Source organism: Triticum dicoccoides, chromosome 2A (genome assembly GCF_002162155.2).
Source record: "Triticum dicoccoides isolate Atlit2015 ecotype Zavitan chromosome 2A, WEW_v2.0, whole genome shotgun sequence".
Classification (NCBI taxonomy): Eukaryota; Viridiplantae; Streptophyta; class Magnoliopsida; order Poales; family Poaceae; genus Triticum; species Triticum dicoccoides.
Genome location: NC_041382.1, coordinates 785718103 through 785737771, shown reverse-complemented (window position 1 = coordinate 785737771; position 19669 = coordinate 785718103).

Below are 19669 nucleotides of genomic sequence, written 5' to 3'. Positions count from 1 at the left end.
TTGTTCCCCTTATTACAGAAGCACTTAGTCTCGGGTTTGGGTTCAACCTTGGGTTTCTTCACTAGAGCAGCAGCTGAATTGCCGTTTCATGAAGTATCCCTTCTTGCCCTTACCCTTCTTGAAACTAGTGGTTTCACCAACCATCAACAATTGATGGTCCTTCTTGATTTCTACTTTTGTGGTGTCAAACATCGTGAATATCTCAAGGATCATCATATATGTCCCTGATATATTATAGTTCATCACGAAGCTCTAGCAGCTTGGTGGTAATGACTTCAGAGAACCATCACTATCTTATCTGGAAGATCAACTCCCACTTGATTCAAATGATTGTTGTACTCAGACAATCTGAGCACAAGCTCAACAATTGAGCTTTTCTCCCTTAGTTTGCAGGCTAAGAAAATCGTCGGAGGTCTTATACCTCTTGACGTGGGCACGAGCCTGAAATCCCAATTTCAGCCCTCAAAACATCTCATATGTTTTGCGACGTTTCAAAAACGTCTTCGGTGCCTCAACTCTAAACCGTTCAACTGAACTATCACGTAGTTATCAAAACGTGTATGTCAGATGTTCGCAACATCCATAGACAACGTTCGAGGAAGCACACTGAGCGGTGCATTAAGGACATAAGCCTTCTATGAAGCAATGAGGACAATCCTCAGTTTACGGACCTAGTCCGCATAATTGCTACTATCAACTTTCAACTAAATTTTCTCTAGGAACATATCTAAACAGTAGAACTATAGCGCGACCTACGACATAATTTACAAAATCCTTTTGACTATGTTCAGGATAAACAAGTTCATCTTATGAACTCCCACTCAGATAGACATCCCTCTAGTCATCTAAGTGATTACATGATCCGAGTCAACTAGGCCGTGTCCGATCATCACGTGAGACGGACTAGTCAACGTCGGTGAACATCTTCATGTTGATCGTATCTTCTATACAACTCATGCTCGACCTTTCGGTCTTCTGTGTTCCGAGGCCATGTCTATACACATGCTAGGCTCGTCAAGTTAACCCTAAGTGTTTTGCATGTGTAAAACTGTCTTACACCCGTTGTATGTGAACGTAAGGATCTATCACACCCGATCATCACGTGGTGCTTCGAAACGATGAACTTTAGCAACGGTGCACAGTTAGGGGAGAACACATTCTTGAAATTTTAATGAGGGATCATCTTATTTACTACCGTCGTTCTAAGCAAATAAGATGTATAAACATGATAAACATCACATGCAATCAAATAATAGTGACATGATATGGCCAATATCATATAGCTCCTTTGATCTCCATCTTGGGGCTCCATGATCATCTTGTCACCGGCATGACACCATGATCTCCATCATCATGATCTCCATCATCGTGTCTCCACGAAGTTGTCACGTCATCTATTACTTCTACTACTACAGCTAATGGTTAGCAATAAAGTAAAGTAATTACATGACGTTTACGTTGACACGCAGGTCATAAATAAATTAAGACAACTCCTATGGCTCCTGCCGGTTGTCATACTCATCGACATGCAAGTCGTGATTCCTATTACAAGAACATGATCAATCTCATACATCACATATATCATTCATCACATCCTTTGGCCATATCACCTCACATAGCATACCCTGCAAAACAAGTTAGACGTCCTCTAATTGTTGTTTGCATGTTTTACGTGGCTGCTATGGGTTTCTAGCAAGAACGTTTCTTACCTACGCAAAAACCACAACGTGATATGCCAATTTCTATTTACCCTTCATAAGGACCCTTTTCATCGAATCCGATCCGACTAAAGTAGGAGAGACAGACACCCGCTAGCCACCTTATGCAACTAGTGCATGTCAGTCGGTGGAACCAGTCTCACGTAAGAGTACGTGTAAGGTCGGTCCGGGCCGCTTCCTCCCACGATGTCGTCGAATCAAGATAAGACTAGTAACGGCAAGATAATTGACAATATCGACGCCCACAACTACTTTGTGTTCTACTCGTGCATAGAATCTACGCATAGACCTAGCTCATGATGCCACTGTTAGGGAACGTAGCAGAAATTCAAAATTTTCCTACGTGTCACCAAGATCTATCTATGGAGTCATCTAGCAACGAGAGAGGAGTGGATCTACATACCCTTGTAGATCGCGCGCGGAAGCGTTCAAGAGAACGGGGTCGATGGAGTCGTACTCGTCGTGATCCAAATCACCGATGATCCTAGTGCCGAACGGACGGCACCTCCGCGTTCAACACACGTACAGCCCGGTGACGTCTCCCATGCCTTGATCCAGCAAGGAGAGAGGGAGAGGTTGAGGAAGACTCCATCCAGCAGCAGCACAATGGCATGGTGGTTATGGAGGAGCGTGGCAATCCTGCAGGGCTTCGCCAAGCACCACGGGAGAGGAGGAGATGTTGGAGAAGGGAGAAGGAGGCAACCAAAGGCATGGATCAGATCACGTGTTATGGGCAGCCCCAGGCCTCACTATATATAGGGGAGAGGGAGGAGGGTGCGCCCCCTCTAGGGTTCCCACCCCTAGAGGGGCGGCAGCCCTAGATGGGTCTTGGGGTGGCGGCCAAGGGAGGATTCCCTCCCCCCCAAGGCACCTAGGAGGTGCCTTCCCCTCCTAGGACTGTTCCTTTAGGGTTTCCCCACACTAGGCGCATGGGCCCTAGGGGAAAGTGGTGCCCCAGCCCACTTTGGGCTGGATCCCTTCCCACTTCATCCCATGGGACCCTCCGGGATAGGTGGCCCCACCCGGTGGACCCCCGGGACCCTTCCGGTGGTCCCGGTACAATACCGATGACCCCGAAACTTGTCCCGATGGCCGAAATAGGACTTCGTATATATAAATCTTTACCTCCAGACCATTCTGGAACTCCTCATGACGTCCGGGATCTCATCCGGGACTCCGAACAACATTCGGTAACCACATACAAACTTCCTTTATAACCCTAGCGTCATCGAACCTTAAGTGTGTAGACCCTACAGGTTCGGGAGACATGCAGACATGACCGAGATGACTCTTCGGTCAATAACCAACAGCGGGATCTGGATACCCATGTTGGCTCCCACATGTTCCATGATGATCTCATCGGATGAACCACGATGTCAAGGACTTAATCAATCCCGTATACAATTCCCTTTGTCTATCGGTACGATACTTGCCCGAGATTCGATCGTCGGTATCCCGATACCTTGTTCAATCTCGTTACCGGCAAGTCTCTTTACTCGTTCCGTAACACATCATCCCGTGATCAACTCCTTGATCACATTGTGCACATTATGATGATGTCCTACCGAGTGGGCCCAGAGATACCTCTCCGCTTACACGGAGTGACAAATCCCAGTCTCGATTCGTGCCAACCCAACAGACACTTTCGGAGATACCCGTAGTGTACCTTTATAGCCACCCAGTTACGTTGTGACGTTTGGCACACCCAAAGCACTCCTATGGTATCCGGGAGTTGCACAATCTCATGGTCTAAGGAAATGATACTTGACATTAGAAAAGCTTTCGCATACGAACTAAACGATCTTGTGCTATGCTTAGGATTGGGTCTTGTCCATCACATCATTCTGCTAATGATGTGATCCCGTTATCAACAACATCCAATGTCCATGGTCAGGAAACCGTAACCATCTATTGATCAACGAGCTAGTCAACTAGAGGCTTACTAGGGACATGGTGTTGTCTATGTATCCACACATGTATCTGAGTTTCCTATCAATACAATTATAGCATGGATAATAAACGATTATCATGAACAAGGAAATATAATAATAATCAATTTATTATTGCCTCTAGGGCATATTTCCAACACGTAGGCCTCCACTGTTTTGTCGATCTGGTTTGCCAGACATGTCTGAATCATGTGCTGATATGTTGCGCCGGCGTTTTTGAGCCCAAAGGGCATTGTGTTGAAGCAAAAGGGGCCGTATGGTGTGATGAATGCCGTTGCGGCTTGGTCTGGCTCTGCCATCTTAATTTGATGGTAGCCAGAGTATTCGTCGAGGAAACACAATGAATCGTGTCCCGCGGTAGCGTCGATAATTTGATCGATGCGGGGGAGGGGGAAGGGATCCTTTGGGAAAGCCTTGTTAAGGTCCTTAAAATCGACGCACAAGCGCCAGGATTTGTCCTTCTTTGGTACCATCACCAGGTTTGCTAGTCAGTCCGGATGTTTTATTTCTCTGATGAATCCAGCCTCCCATAACTTGGCTAGTTCCTCTCCCATGGCTTGTCTCTTAGGTTCGGAGAAACGCCGAAGAGCCTGCTTGACTGGCTTGAATCCTTTTAGAATATTTAGGTTGTGCTCGGCCAGCCTGCGTGGGATCCCTGGCATGTCTGAAGGGTGCCAGGCAAAAATGTCCCAGTTCTCGCGTAGGAACTCTCGTAGAGCGGCGTCAACATCAGGGTTTAATTGTGCCCCGATGGAAGCTGTTTTTGTAGGGTCCGTTGGATGGACTTGGAATTTGACTATTTCGTCCGCCGGTTTAAAGGAGGTGGACTTGGATCTTTTATCAAGTATCACATCGTCCCTGTTCACCATGGAGCGCAGCGCAGTCTGTTCCTCAGCCGCTAGGGCTTCGAATAGTGCCTCGAGGGCCAGTGCGGCTGTCTTATTTTTGGCACGGAGTGCTATGTCCGGATCACTGGCAAGAGTGATGATTCCGTTGGGCCCGGGCATTTTGAGCTTCATGTACCCGTAATGGGGTATGGCTTGGAAGATTGTAAACGCCTCCCGCCCTAACAGAGCATGGTATCCGCTACTGAATGGGGCCACTTAGAACGTAACCTCTTCGGACCTGTAATTATCCGGCGTGCCGAACACCACATCTAGTGTGATTTTTCCTGTACAACGCGCTTCCCGACTGGGGATTATTGCTCTAAAGGTTGTGCTGCTTCGCTCAATGCGGTTCCAGTCTATTTCCATTTTTGAAGGGTTTCCTCATAAATGAGGTTCAATCCACTGCCGCCGTCCATGAGTACCTTGGTGAGTCGAAAGCCGTCCACTATTGGACTGAGGACCAATGCGGCTGGTGCTCGGGCTGTTCGGAATTTAGGTTCGTCACTGGCATTAAAAGTAATAGCCGTGTCACTCCATGGGTTTATTGTTGCCACATGGTAGATTTCGGCAAGGCTGCGAAGTGCTTGTTTTCGCATATTATTTGATGCGAAAGTCTCGAAGACTGTTAATACCGTACTGGTATCCCTGGGATGGTGCTCTGCGGCTTCTGGAATTAGAAGATCTTCGCCACTTTTGGCCACCTGCCGGAGTATCCAACATGCTCTAAGGCTATGAGTTGGTGTGGCGTCCTCTGTACTGTGAATTTTACAGGGTCCATTGAGCCATCCCTCCAGTATGGTTCCATGCCCTATAGAGGGTTTCTGCTTTTTGGTGTTTAACATGTGTGTATGGCGATAATGCACCCTTTTATTTCGGACTGGGTTCGTATTTAGGGCCGGATTGTCCCAAAATTTTATTTCGATTTTCCAGGTGCTTTCCATCGCACAGTACTTTCGTACTATGGACGCCAAGTCGGCGAAGCGTGTAATTTCACGGCGACTTATGGCGTTGAGGATTCCCTTGTCCGTGCAATTATTGTAGAAGAATGATATTGCGTCTTCCTCGCGGCAGTCCTTGATCCTTTTCATTACCAGGAGGAATCTAGCCCAATAATGGTGTACTGTTTCTTGGGGCTCTTGCCTAATTTGGGATAGATCGCTTATGTTTGGGTGGGTGGGTAGAATTAAATCCAAAACCTCACCCAATCTGAGACTTAGGGGTCAGGGAGTTTCCGAACTCGGAAGTTTGGATTCTTGGATGTTGTCCAATGAATCTGGCCCGCTGCCTGACTCCAAGTTCAGGGCTTGAGTGACGTCCTCCCGTGCGCGGGTATCCGGCCTGGAGGGCTTGGGAATCCAGACATATCTAGTCCTTAGGATAGATGAAGGGTCGCCGCATTGTTCCTCCACCACTGCGACGTGATGGGTGACCTGGGGAGAGTTAATCTCTCTCAGATCGGGTTTAGGCCCAATCTGATTGTAGTCTATAGCGACTCCCAGGGCGGCGACGCGATCCAAGAGACAAGGTGGTTGTCGGTGTCAAAACCGGCGGATCTCGGGTAGGGGGTCACGAACTGTGCGTCTAGGCGGATGGTAACAGGAGACAAGGGACACGATGTTTTTACCCAGGTTCGGGCCCTCTCGATGGAGGTAAAACCCTACTCCTGCTTGATTAATATTGATGATATGGGTAGTACAAGAGTAGATCTACCACGAGATCAGAGAGGCTAAACCCTAGAAGCTAGTCTATGGTATGATTGTCGTTGTCCTACGAACTAAAACCCTCCGGTTTATATAGACACCGGAGAGGGCTAGGGTTACACAGAGTCGGTTACAATGGAAGGAGATCTACATATCCGTATTGCCAAGCTTGCCTTCCATGCCAAGGAAAGTCCCATCCGGACACGGGACGAAGTCTTCAATCTTGTATCTTCATAGTCTGAGAGTCCGGTCAAAGGTTATAGTCCGGCTAACCAGACACCACCTAATCCAGGACTCCCTCAGTAGCCCCCGAACCAGGCTTCAATGACGGGTTCGATACCCATTTTGCGCACTGTATCCTGATAGAGCAGGTTCAAACTGCTACCACCGTCCATGAGGACTCACGTAAGATGGAATCCATCAATGATTGGGTCGAGGACCAGTGCGACTGAACCGCCATGACGGATACTGGTCGGATGGTCCCTGCGATTGAAAGTGATCGGACAGGACGACCATGGGTTGAACTTTGGGGCGACTGGCTCCATTGCCTAGACGTCCTGAGTGCGCCTTGTGCTCCCTCTTGGGGTTATGGGTGGCGTATATCATGTTCACTGTTTTAACTTGGGGGGGACTTACTTTTTCCCTATGTTCGATGGTCGGGGCTCCTCGTCATCGTCCTCGCTCTGCGACCCCTTCTCCTTATTCTCGGCGTTTAACTTGCCGGCTTGTTTGAAAACTCAATAGTCTTTGTTGGTATGATTGGCTGGTTTATCAGGAGTGCCGTGGATTTGACATGGACGATCGAGTATGCGGTCAAGCTAGATGAGCCCGGATTATTTCTTTTATATGGCTTCTTCCGCTGACCGAACTTAGAGCCACTGAATTCGGCATTGACCGTCGTGTCATCGGTATTGTCACCGTTGCATCGACGCGTGTGTTTGTTGCGTCGGGGATTGTCGTTGTTGTTTCTGGTTTCAGAAGTGCCAGGTTCGCTTGTATTGTTATTGCTACGGGCCAGACAACTATCCTCGCCTGCACAAAAACGGGTCATGAGTGACATGAGGGCTGCCATTGACTTCGGCTTTTCTTGGCCGAGGTGACGGGCAAGCCATTTGTCGCGGATGCTATGCTTAAAGGCCGCTAGGGCTTCGGCATCCGGGCAGTCGACGATCTGGTTGTTTTTAGTTAAGAACCTAGTCCAGAATTTCCTGGCTCACTCTCCGGGCTGTTGAACTATGTGACTTAAGTCGTCGACATCCAGAGGTCGGACATATGTACCTTGGAAGTTGTTAAGGAAAGCGTCTTCCAAGTCCTCCCAGCTGCCAATTGAATTTTCGGGTAGACTATTCAACCAGTACCTAGCTGGTCCCTTGAGTTTTAGCGGGAGGTATTTGATGGCATGAAGATCATCACCACGTGCCATATGGATATGGAGAAGAAAATCCTCAATCCATACCGCGGGGTCCGTGGTCCCGTCATATGATTCGATGTTCACGGGTTTAAACCCTCCCGAGAATTCATGGTCCATTACTTCATTAGTGAAGCAGAGGGGGTGTGCGGCACCTCTATGTCAGGCCACGTCGTGGCGTAGTTCGGATGGAGTTCGTCGGTAGTACTTGGCCCGGGCGTGGTAATGTTTGTCACGTCCGGTCGGATGGCCATCATCGCACATCGGGGCACGCTCCTGTGATCCGTAGATCGATCTGGTCTGGCCTGCTCTGCTCTTCAGGTCATGCCGCAGGTCATATGTGTATCCCTGAGTTGTTGTGTCTCTGTTTTTACGGCGAGGTAGTGCGGACTAGTGTTCGGCTTGAGTTGCCGCTTTGTCCCGACCGCGTGGTGGTCGGTCAGCCGCATTGCGCGCTGGGAGGACGGGCTCCAGCGCCTCGTCGTCGAATTGGGTAACAATTTGCGCTTCGGGTTACTTTTGGTTGGTTGCTCGAGGCCGTATTCCTCGGCTGCCAGGACATCAGTCCATCTCTCATTAAGCAGATCTTGGTCAGCTTGAAGCTACTGCAGGTTCTTTTTCAGGCTCCTCGCAGTGGCAATTAGCCGGCGCTTAAGGCGCTCCTGCTCGTCGGGTTCCTCAGGCACGATAAAGTCTTCGTCGCCGAGGCTCACCTCATCCTCGGAGGGTGGAAGATAGTTGATGTTCTCCGAGTTTTTGTTAATGGCCTGTTCATTAGGGCTGACTTGCCCATCCTTCTGTTCATCCTGTTCAGAAGTTGGTTCAACAGGGTCTTCGTTGTCTTCGGCATCGTCCAGAATATTGTTTTCCCCTGTGCCGGTATTGCTGTTTTTTCCACGGCGTGGTTTAGAGCGGCGCCGCTGACGTCGGCGCTTTGGTTGTATCTCAGGAGGTTTATTCTCAACTGAATCCTTCTCATTGTCGCCGTTGTTCTCTTTGGGTGTATCCACCATTTATACGTCATACGAGGAGGTGGCCGTCCAGCGCCCTGTGAGCGGTGGTTTTTGTGCCTGCTCCGGCATCGTCGTCCATACCGTCGATGTCTTCGGAGCCGTAATCAAGCTCGTCGGTTAAGTTTTCGACAGTGGCTATGAAGTGGGTGGTGGGTGGGAAGAGGAATTCTTCGTTATCAGCTTCCAATTCAAACCGTATATAGTTCGGCTGAGAGTCCCCCGCTAAGGAGAGGGCTTTTAATGAGTTTAGCACATCGCCCAAAGGTGAGTGCCGAAAGATGTCCGCGGAGCTGAACTCGATGATCGGCGCCTGGTTGGGTTCGATGAGTGCGGATGTACGCGGTCCGGAGCCTATGGCCGGAGACGAATCCGAGGTTCCGGTGACACAGGCCCCGCTTGAGGTTGGATCTGTGTGCGGCTCTAATGCCGCTGAGTGCGTGGCCTCCGCGACGGGGTTGAGTTTCCCGTCTTTGGATGGCGCATTCTGCTCTGGATCCAGGGCCAGAGCGGTTACAGGCGCTATCTCCTGGGCACGGTTCGATGATAGATTTAGGTCATGTCCATCGTGGTGGCAGGGAGCGGCAGCCATGGGCTCGAATCCGTCGAAGATCAAATCTCCGCGGATATCGGCAACGTAATTCAAGCTTCCAAACCTGACCTGATGGCCAGGGGCGTAGCTGTCGATCTGCTCTAGATGGCCAAACGAGTTGGCCCGCAGTGCGAAGCCGCTGAATACAAAGATCTGTCCAGGGAGGAAGACCTCCCCCTGGAATGCATTATTGCAGATGATCGACGGAGCCATCAAACCTTTTGGTGACGACACAACGAAACTCTCAATGAAAGCACCATTGTCGGTGTCAAAATCGGCGGATCTCGGGTAGGGATCCCGAACTGTGCATCTAAGGTTGATGGTAACAGGAGACAGGGGACACGATGTTTACCCAGGTTTGGGCCCTCTCTATGGAGGTAATACCCTACTTCCTGCTTGATTGATCTTGATGAAGATGAGTATTACAAGAGTTGATCTACCACGAGATCGTAATGGTCAAACCCTAGAAGTCTAGCCTGTATGATTATGATTGTTGCCTCTACGGACTAAGCCCTCTGGTTTATATAGACACTGGAGGGGACTAGGGTTATACAAAGTCGGTTACAGAGAAAGGAATCTTCCTATCCGGACGCCAAGCTTGCCTCCCACGCCAAGGAGAGTCCCATCCGGACACGGGTGAGAGTCTTCGGTCTTGTATCTTCACAGCCCAACAGTTTGGCCCACATCAATAGGTCGGACATCCGAGGACCCCTTAATCCAGGACTCCCTCAGCTCCGGCCTCGCCGCTTCTGGTCTCGGGGGCTTCACTTTGCTCCATCAGGCTTCTCACCGTTTCCATGCTCGGGGGCTTCACTTCCCTCCTTGTTTCATTAGGCTCTGGGGGCTTCTCCTCACCATGTTGGCCGGCTTGAGGGCCCAGTCTCATCACGACCAACTTTATGTAGCTGCCATACAAGACCCTCCATCCAAGTCCAAGAGTCGGCAGGAGGCTTGGAGGCTACACCCACCCGGGTGCATTGTCGTTGAGGATGATCAGCTTTGCAGGACCGCATCTCACTAGTAGAAAACGGGCCTATTGTCCCGGTTCATAAGGGCCTTTTGTCCCGGTTCCAGAACCGGGACTAAAGGGTCGTTACTAATGCCCTGACCCTTTAGTCCCAGTTCTAACCAGAACCGGGACAGATGGGCCTCCACGTGGCCTGCGCGCTGAGCCCAGGCAGGAGGGCCTTTGGTCCCGGTTGGTTCCACCAACCGGGACCAATAGGCCTCCACGCGTTAGCATTTCTGTGGCTGGGGTTTTTGTTTTTTTTAAGGGGGGGGGTGGGGGTTTTGGGGGATTAATTTAGGTGTTTCATATATTGTGTTAGCTAGGTATAATTAATAGAGAGAAGTGTCCTCTCTTATGTCCGTGCTTGGTCGACGCTACGTACTATACATACGTATAGAGAGGACTAGACACGCTAGCTAGCTAGTAAGCAAACGAAGGAAACAGAAGATCGTCATGCATGAACATATATGCATACAGAGAGAAGTGATATCGACCACCTCTCCTTCTCCGACAGATTGGTCGAACAACAAGTTCTCGTATATCTATCCGACACTACCGGCTACATATATACAATAATTATCTCTTACAAATATAATCATACGGACGCATGGTCCACATAGTATTCTCCGTCTTCAGTGATCACGTGGTCAAGAAAGAATGCCACCAATTCCTCTTGAATTGCTCGCATGCGAGCTGGTGCTAGGAGTTCATCCCGCTTCCGAAACATCTAATTTGAAGAAGGGGGTCAATACATATATATATATATATATATATATATATATATATATATATATATATATATATATATATATATATATATATATATATATATATATATGAATGAATGAAACTCAACACAAATGATGGTAATAAAATAAAATTGTGAATATTGTTATTTACACACTTCATATTGTTCGTCAGAGTACCCGCCCTGCTCACAGGTCGTGTGGCGGATGGACTCGCAGACGTAGTATCCACAGAAATCATTCCCTTGCTCCTGCCACAACCACTTTACAAGAAATAGAGGTCAATCAAACTGATAAGCAAGAATGCTAAATGGTTTTGATGAAACTAGCGCTTGAATCACTAGGAGATGCGCAGAACATGTTACTATAGTACTTACTTTCGGGTGTCTAAATTGCAGCTCCTTCGGCAGTCCCGGAACTTTTCTGGTGAATTTTCTCCAAACCCTGCCACACAAAGAAAACAATTACTTGATATCAGGAAATGAACAAAATTGCTGATATGGTGGATAATGATCGATTTAACTTACTTCTTGAGGATTTCAGTCATGTCCGCATACTCCTGGGGATCTTTTCGTTTAGAGTCCAAGACAGTTACTACTCCCTGCTCAAGCCTAATCTCTAGGAGAATATAGTGGTACCTGGGCACGCATGCATAACTCATCAATTACATTACTATAACCTGGACTAATATATAAGGGAAACCGAATATGCACAAGACAGTAACACTCACTTGAAGTTGTAAGTAAAGAGTATTATATCTTTGTTTTCATTTATTTTGAATGATCGTAGCAAGTTGGCCTCGGTATCTTTGGGACGATGTTCAACCTCAGTTGCGTCTATGAGATATGTGTTAACGAACCCAATATCACCGATTTGTCTTTTCTTCAATTCGGCGATCTTCAATCTGCATAATATAGTGAGGATAATTATAAATACATGCAATGAAAGAGATGAGCAATATAGAGAGACTTAATGACAGAAGTAGTAGTACTTACAGACAGTAGCAGGTGACCGTTGTTTTATCGAGGGCCAATTGATTGAAAAACTGATAGAACTCCTCAAATGGAATAGGCAACAGTTCAATTCCAATGAGGTCATGCTCCGGTTTAACTCTCGCATACAAAGTACTCCTCCCCCCACACTCTCTGCAGATTTTCAAGTACCAATCATGCAATCTTCGCATCATCGTTGTTAAAGATTTTTCATCTTTGATGAGAGGCTTCCCGTACTCGTATCTGTGTATCTGCACCTCCATGGGATCATAATGTACATCGTCGGGCAGGTAATCGTCAAGATTTCTATAACCGGGCACCATCCTCGGATCGACGATGTCGCTACGCACCTTGAGCGGGGGGCACGATTGCTTCGCTTGTTCGCCGAGCTGGGCAATTTGTTTCCAAGCTGCTCGTCGTTCTTTCAGCCTTTGATCACTGACTGTACTTCCCGACCGCTTCGTTTCGGCCCATGTCTTTGCAATAATGCGCTCATAGTTGCCTTTCGGCGGAGACTTGGGTGGTTTTGCCAGGGCAGCCAGAGTGCGCTTCACTTTCACCGGATCTACCTTCTCCTCTGGAGGTGGATGCCTCTGTGCTTTCAACCCGTGAAACCAGTCCTTCACCTCAGTTCGCGCAATCTTCGCGTTCTCCTCCGGGGTCATCTCGTATGGTAACTTCTCTGGAGTCTTCAGAGAAGGACCGAATCAGTATGTCCTCCCGCCTCTGGCTGTACTACTAGACGCCGGCAGAGCAGACGGAGCGGCAGTCTTCTTTACTTGCTTACGAGGAGGAGGAGAAGGACTATGACGCGCCGGAGCAGCTGCCGGAGCGGCGGCGGGTCTCTTCCGCCCTTGCTGACGAGGCGGAGAAGGAGGAGGCTGGCTGCTCGGGCGCGCCGGCACAGGCAGAGAAGGAGGCGGAGTGCCACCACGCACCGGAGAAGGAGCCGGCCGAGGGCCCTGATCGTCACTCACCGGAGGAGGAGGCGGTGGAGGAGGCGGAGTGCCCTGACTCGCCGGAGGAGGAGGAGGAGGCGGAGGCGTCCAGTTCAGAAGGTTGATGAGCTCCTTCCGCCATAGGCATGGAGTCTTCAGAGAAGAACCCAGCCGAGTCTCCCCTTCTCCGGTAGGGTGGTCAAGCGGGAGGTCCTCAAATCCCTCCGTTATTTCATCCACCATCACCTTAGCATATCCTTCTGGAATCGGCCGGTAGTGAAAAGTTGCGTCAGGTTCATTAGGAAAAACAAAGCCAACAGCCGCCTTGACCTTCATATTAATCCATTGCGTCATAAGGTGGCAATTTTGAGCCTCCGTGATAGCATCCACGGGATAGCTGGCAGGAGCCGTCAAGACAAGCTCCGGCTGAAGCAGCTCGGTGGAAGCCACACTGCTTCTCCGCTGAGATGGCGGGGTAGCTTCAGGGGAATCTTCGGCAAGTCGTTGGCTGCGATTTGCTTCTCGTTCCTCTATCGCTTGTACCCTTGCGTGCAGCGCCTGCAGTCCGGTCTGCTGCAATTTTTTCCTCCTCTCGTGGCTTTTGCAACCGCCTGCGTCCGGAAACCTAGCCTTCCACGGAATGGATCCTAGCATGCCTCGTGTCCGTCCAGGGTGCTCAAGATTTCCGAGGGCCTTTGTGAGCTCCTCGTTCTCTCTGTCTGGAAGGAACGTCCCTTTCTGCGCTGCAGCGATATAGTACCGAAGCTTCTTCAAGGGTATGTCAAGTTGCTCGTCCGTCCAAATGCACTTCCCTTTTACAGGGTCCAAGGTTCCACCAGCCCCGAAGAACCAAGTCTGGCAATGGTCTGGCCAGTTCATTGTCTCTGGTTCGATCCCTTTTTCAACCAGATCATTCTCAACCTTGGCCCACTTAGGTCGGGCTACGAGGTAGCCACCTGACCCCGTGCGATGGTGAAGCTTCTTCTTCGCAGCATTTTTCTTGTTTGTCGCCGACATCTTCTTACTCTTTTCCGATGTCTTGTTGGCCACAAATGCGGGCCAGTGATCTCTGATCTTCTCATATTTGCCCTTGAATTCTGGTGTCTCTTTTTTATCGACAAACCTATATAGCTCTTTCTTCCACCTCCTGAATAGGTCTGCCATCCTCTTAAGAGCAAAAGACTTGATTAATTGCTCTTTAACTGGCTTCTCCGGATCATCCTCCGGCGGTAGGGTGAAATTTGACTTCAGCTTAGTCCAAATATCATTTTTCTGCATATCATTGACGTAAGACACCTCAGGGTCTTCTGTAGCCGGCTTTAACCATTGCTGGATGCTGATCGGGATCTTGTCCCTAACCAGAACCCCGCACTGAGCAACAAATGTGTTCTTTGTTCGAATGGGTTCAATCGGTTGGCCGTCGGGCGCGATTGCTATGATCTCAAACCTTTCATCCGAGCTCAACTTTTTCTTCGGGCCTCGTCTCTTTACCTCAGTTGTGCATTCCTTCGGGCCTCGTCTCTTCGGGCCTCATCTCTTTACATCACTCCTTAGCCTTGGTACGATTTCTGGATCGATCACCTTCTGAGAGATTGCATTGAGGAATGCACATAGCTTCACAATGGCTAATCCGACGTTTTTCGGTAGAAGCCCCCTCAATGCAACCGGAAGCAGTTGCGTCATAATCACGTGGCAGTCATGAGACTTTAGGTTCTGGAACTTTTTCTCTGGCATATTTATTATTCCCTTTCTATTCAACGAGAAGCCAGTCGGGACCTTCATACTGAGCAGGCATTCAAAGAAGATTTCTTTCTCTTCTTTCGTAAGAGCGTAGCTGGCAGGACCTTCATACTGCTTCGGAGGCATGCCGTCTTTTTCGTGCAAACGTTGCAGGTCCTCCCGTGCCTCAGGTGTATCTTTTGTCTTTCCATACACGCCCAAGAAGCCTAGCAGGTTCACGCAAAGGTTCTTCGTCACGTGCATCACGTCGATTGAAGAGCGGACCTCTAGGTCTTTCCAGTAGGGTAGGCCCCAAAATATAGATTTCTTCTTCCACATGGGTGCGTGTCCCTCAGCGTCATTCGGAACAGCTAGTGCGCCGGGACCCTTTCCAAAGATTACGTGTAAATCATTGACCATAGCAAGTACGTGATCGCCGGTACGCATGGCGGGCTTCTTCCGGTGATCTGCCTCGCCTTTGAAATGCTTGCCTTTCTTTCGACATTGATGGTTGGTCGGAAGAAATCGACGATGGCCCAGGTACACATTCTTCCTGCATTTGTCCAGGTATATACTTTCAGTGTCATCTAAACAGTGTGTGCATGCGTGGTATCCTTTGTTTGTCTGTCCTGAAAGGTTACTGAGAGCGGGCCAATCATTGATGGTCATGAACAGCAACGCCTTTAGGTTAAATTCCTCTTGTCTGTGCTCATCCCACGTACGTACACCGTTTCCATTCCATAGCTGTAAAAGTTCTTCAACTAATGGCCTTAGGTACACATCAATGTTGTTGTCGCGTTGCTTAGGGCCTTGGATGAGAACTGGCATCATAATGAACTTCCGCTTCATGCACATCCAAGGAGGAAGGTTATACATACATAGAGTCATAGGCCAGGTGCTGTGATTGCTGCTCTGCTCCCCGAAAGGATTAATGCCATCCGCACTTAAAGCAAACCATACGTTCCTTGGGTCCTTTGCAAACTCATCCTAGTACTTTCTCACGATTTTTCTCCACTACGACCTGTCAGCGGGTGCTCTCAACTTCCCGTCTTTCTTACGGTCCTCACTGTGCCATCGCATCGACTTGGCATGCTTTTCCGTTTCTGAACAGACGTTTCAACCGTGGTATTATAGGAGCATACCACATCACCTTCGCAGGAACCCTCTTCCTGTGGGGCTCACCGTGAACATCACCAAGGTCATCTCGTCTGATCTTATACCGCAATGCACCGCATACCGGGCATGCGGTCAGATCCTTGTATGCACCGCGGTATAGGATGCAGTCATTAGGGCATGCATGTATCTTCTCCACCTCCAATCCTAGAGGGCATACGACCTTCTTTGTTGCGTATGTACTGTCAGGCAATTCGTTATCCTTTGGAAGCTTCTTCTTCAATATTTTCAGTAGCTTCTCAAATCCTTTGTCAGGCACAGCATTCTCTGCCTTCCACTGCAGCAATTCCAGTATGGCACCGAGCTTTGTGTTGCCATCTTCGCAATTGGGTTACAACCCTTTTTTGTGATCCTCTAACATGCGATCGAACTTCAGCTTCTCCTTTTGACTTTCGCATTGCGTCCTTGCATCGACAATGACCCGGCGGAGATCATCATCATCGGGCACATCGTCTGGTTCCTCTTGATCTTCAGCAGCTTCACCCGTTGCAGCATCATTGGGCACATCGTCTGGTTCCTCTTGATCTTCACCAGCTCCCCCTGTTGCAGCATCACGGTATTCAGGGGGCACATAGTTGTCATCGTACTCTTCTTCTTCGTCGTCTTCCATCATAACCCCTATTTCTCCGTGCCTCGTCCAAACATTATAGTGTGGCATGAAACCCTTGTAAAGCAGGTGGGTGTGAAGGATTTTCCGGTTAGAGTAAGACACCGTATTCCCACATTTAGTGCATGGACAATACATAAAACCATTCTGCTTGTTTGCCTCAGCCGCATCGAGAAACTCATGCACGCCCTTAATGTACTTGGAGGTGTGTCTGTCACCGTACATCCATTGCCGGTTCATCTGCGTGCATTATATATAATTAAGTGTCCAAATTAATAGAACTTCATCATCACATTAAAACCAAAGTACATACATAGTTCTCATCTAACAACATATAGCTCTCCAGAGCATCTAATTAATTAAACCATATATTGAAACTATGTAAAACATTTAAATGCGAAAACAAAGGCGATCATAATCGCAACCAAGGTAACAATTGATCCAACGGCATAATGATACCAAGCCTCGGTATGAATGGCATATTTTCTAATCTTTCTAATCTTCAAGCACATTGCATCCATCTTGATCTTGTGATCATCGACGACATCCGCAACATGCAACTCCAATATCATCTTCTCCTTCTTAATTTTTTTTATTTTTTCCTTCAAGAAATTGTTTTCTTCTTCAACTAAATTTAACCTCTCGACAATAGGGTCGGTTGGAATTTCCGGTTCACATACATCCGAGATAAAAAAAATCTATGTCACGTTGATCCACATAATTTTCATAAACAATAAATGAACCAATAGTTATAAATATAATATATATACCACATCCGAATCATAGACAGGACGAGGGCCGACGGGGGCGGATACCAAAACCATCGCACTATATAAGATGCAATAATAAAAGTAAGAAAATGATACAAGTATCTATCTAAACATACAAGTAAGAATATTTTTCCTTTCAGAAAGAAGATAAGAACAAGAGGCTCACCATGGTGGTGTCGGTGATGAGATCGGCGCGGGTGATCGACAGCGATGAAGACGGGGGTGGGGCGTGACGGACCGCTAAATCTATACAAATCTCGAGGAAAATGGAGTTTTGAGGTTGAGCTTCGAGAGGAGAAAGATTAACTAGTGTGGCTCAGGCATTTCATCGAACACCTCCTGTGCATAGGAGGTGAGCTAGAGCACCACACAAACCCCTCCCCTCGCCGGCCAGAGAAAAACAGAGCACTGGAGTGCTCTGCTCGCGGGCGAGGGTATATATAGGCACCTCATTGGTCCCGGTTCGTGGCATGAACCGGGACTAAAGGGCAGCCTTTGGTCCCAGTTCAGGCCACCAACCGGGACCAATGGTGGTGGGCCAGGAGCCAGGCCCATTGGTTCCGGTTCGTCCCACCAACTGGGACCAAAAGGTCCAGACAAACCGGGACCAATGGCCCACGTGGCCCGACCGGCCCCCTAGGCTCACGAACCGGGTCCAATGCCCCCATTAGTCCCGGTTCTGGACTGAACCGGGACTAATGGGCTGACCCGGCCTGGACCATTGCCCCCTTTTCTACTAGTGTCTAGTGGCGTGTATGACACGTCGCCATTACTTTGTCTTTCGTACACACTGGGTTAGGCCTGTTGTATACAATAATATTAATGAAACCACTATAACAAGTAAGACATTAGTTCACAGTAAAACGAAGTGCTAACATGGATGACAAACTTCTTCAAAACCCCATAGAACATCTATAATTTTTCTTTGGTCATTAAATACACTAGAACACACGCATCAAGATATTTCTTACACCTTAAATATTAAAAATCATATTAAGACCTTTAATAATAAAAAAACTATCCAAATGTATATGGTATTGTTTACGCAAGTCACAGATTAATCCTCAGAGACATGCAATTTTTTATAGACATTTTTCTCATATTTGTATCCAAATGTATATGGTATTGTTTACGCAAGTCCTGATTATACATTTTGAATTTGGCTACACAAAAAATTATTTCTCATTATACAAGTTAGAGCACTCTAAGTAGGAACACCATAAGTTGATGAAAATATTGTTACGAAAAATTATGCTAACCATGAAATAAATATACCACTCAGAATAATAAGTTATAAACATATTTTAAAAAATAGAAAATTTTAGTACAGATTTTATTAGATTTAAATTCAGCAAGACTTATGCGCCTTAATTGTCATTGAACTCTTTGATTTATTTTCGGTTGCAGTGAGCGATAATAGTTTTAAATGTGTTGACTAGCACAATGAGTGGGGGAGGCGGCGAATATGGAAGCTGTCTTGCGCTGTGATAATCCGTCGAGTCCGTCGGCTGACTCAACTGTCATTCATTAATTTTTCATGAAAATATTAAACTATGTTCGTGTAAAACATAAATAATCTTTGTAGCAGTCGAAACATTTCTCATGCAATTAAAAATGTTCGCGCATTTAAAAATATAATTTGCAGCATTTTCAGAAAATATTCTTAAAATCTAAACTTTGCTGTATAATTTTATTAAAAGCTTCACACTATAAAAATATTTTGATGTTTAAAAAAATGTTATAACACCTACCAAATGTTTGCACATTTTAGAAAAATATGCATGAAATTTTTAATATGTTCGATGTGTCTTTAGAAATATTCGTTGTGTATATAAAAATGTTCATTGTGCATCTTCGAAATGTGTTCAAAATATATTTAGATAAGTATTTAACTACTCATAAAAATCAGGTTGTACCTTAAACACATTGATTTATATACGGAAAATATTCAACATGTTCTAAAAAAGTTGAAATATACTTCAAAAAAATAAAAATGAACATAAAATTATGGAAAAAGAAAGCAGAAAAAAATGGAAATCTGACACGGGAAAAAATGAAGTTTTTTTTAGCAAAATCACATAGAACCTCCCCAAAACCGGGCGGAAGGTTCCAAGAACGCGTCCTCAGAAGCTTCACAAAAACCACTCGATACCAATTATTGGGCTGGTCCACTTTCAATGATCTCTGTAGGCGAGGGCGAGTTTCATCTCGCAGTAAGCGATGTATAATATAGGCGAAAGGAAAAAAAATCCCAATCAAAACAAAATATGGCATTACAAAATTTCCTGCATTTCAAAAATAGGTTGCATGGCATTAAAATAATCTTAAATAACAAATAGAATTCATTAATATTTTCATGGGCACTTTTAGTGTGATGTCTTTCTTCCTCTTTGGTTTCACTGAGATTCCCATGGGCACCTCCTAACTTTAGGGAATCTCCAATGTAGACCT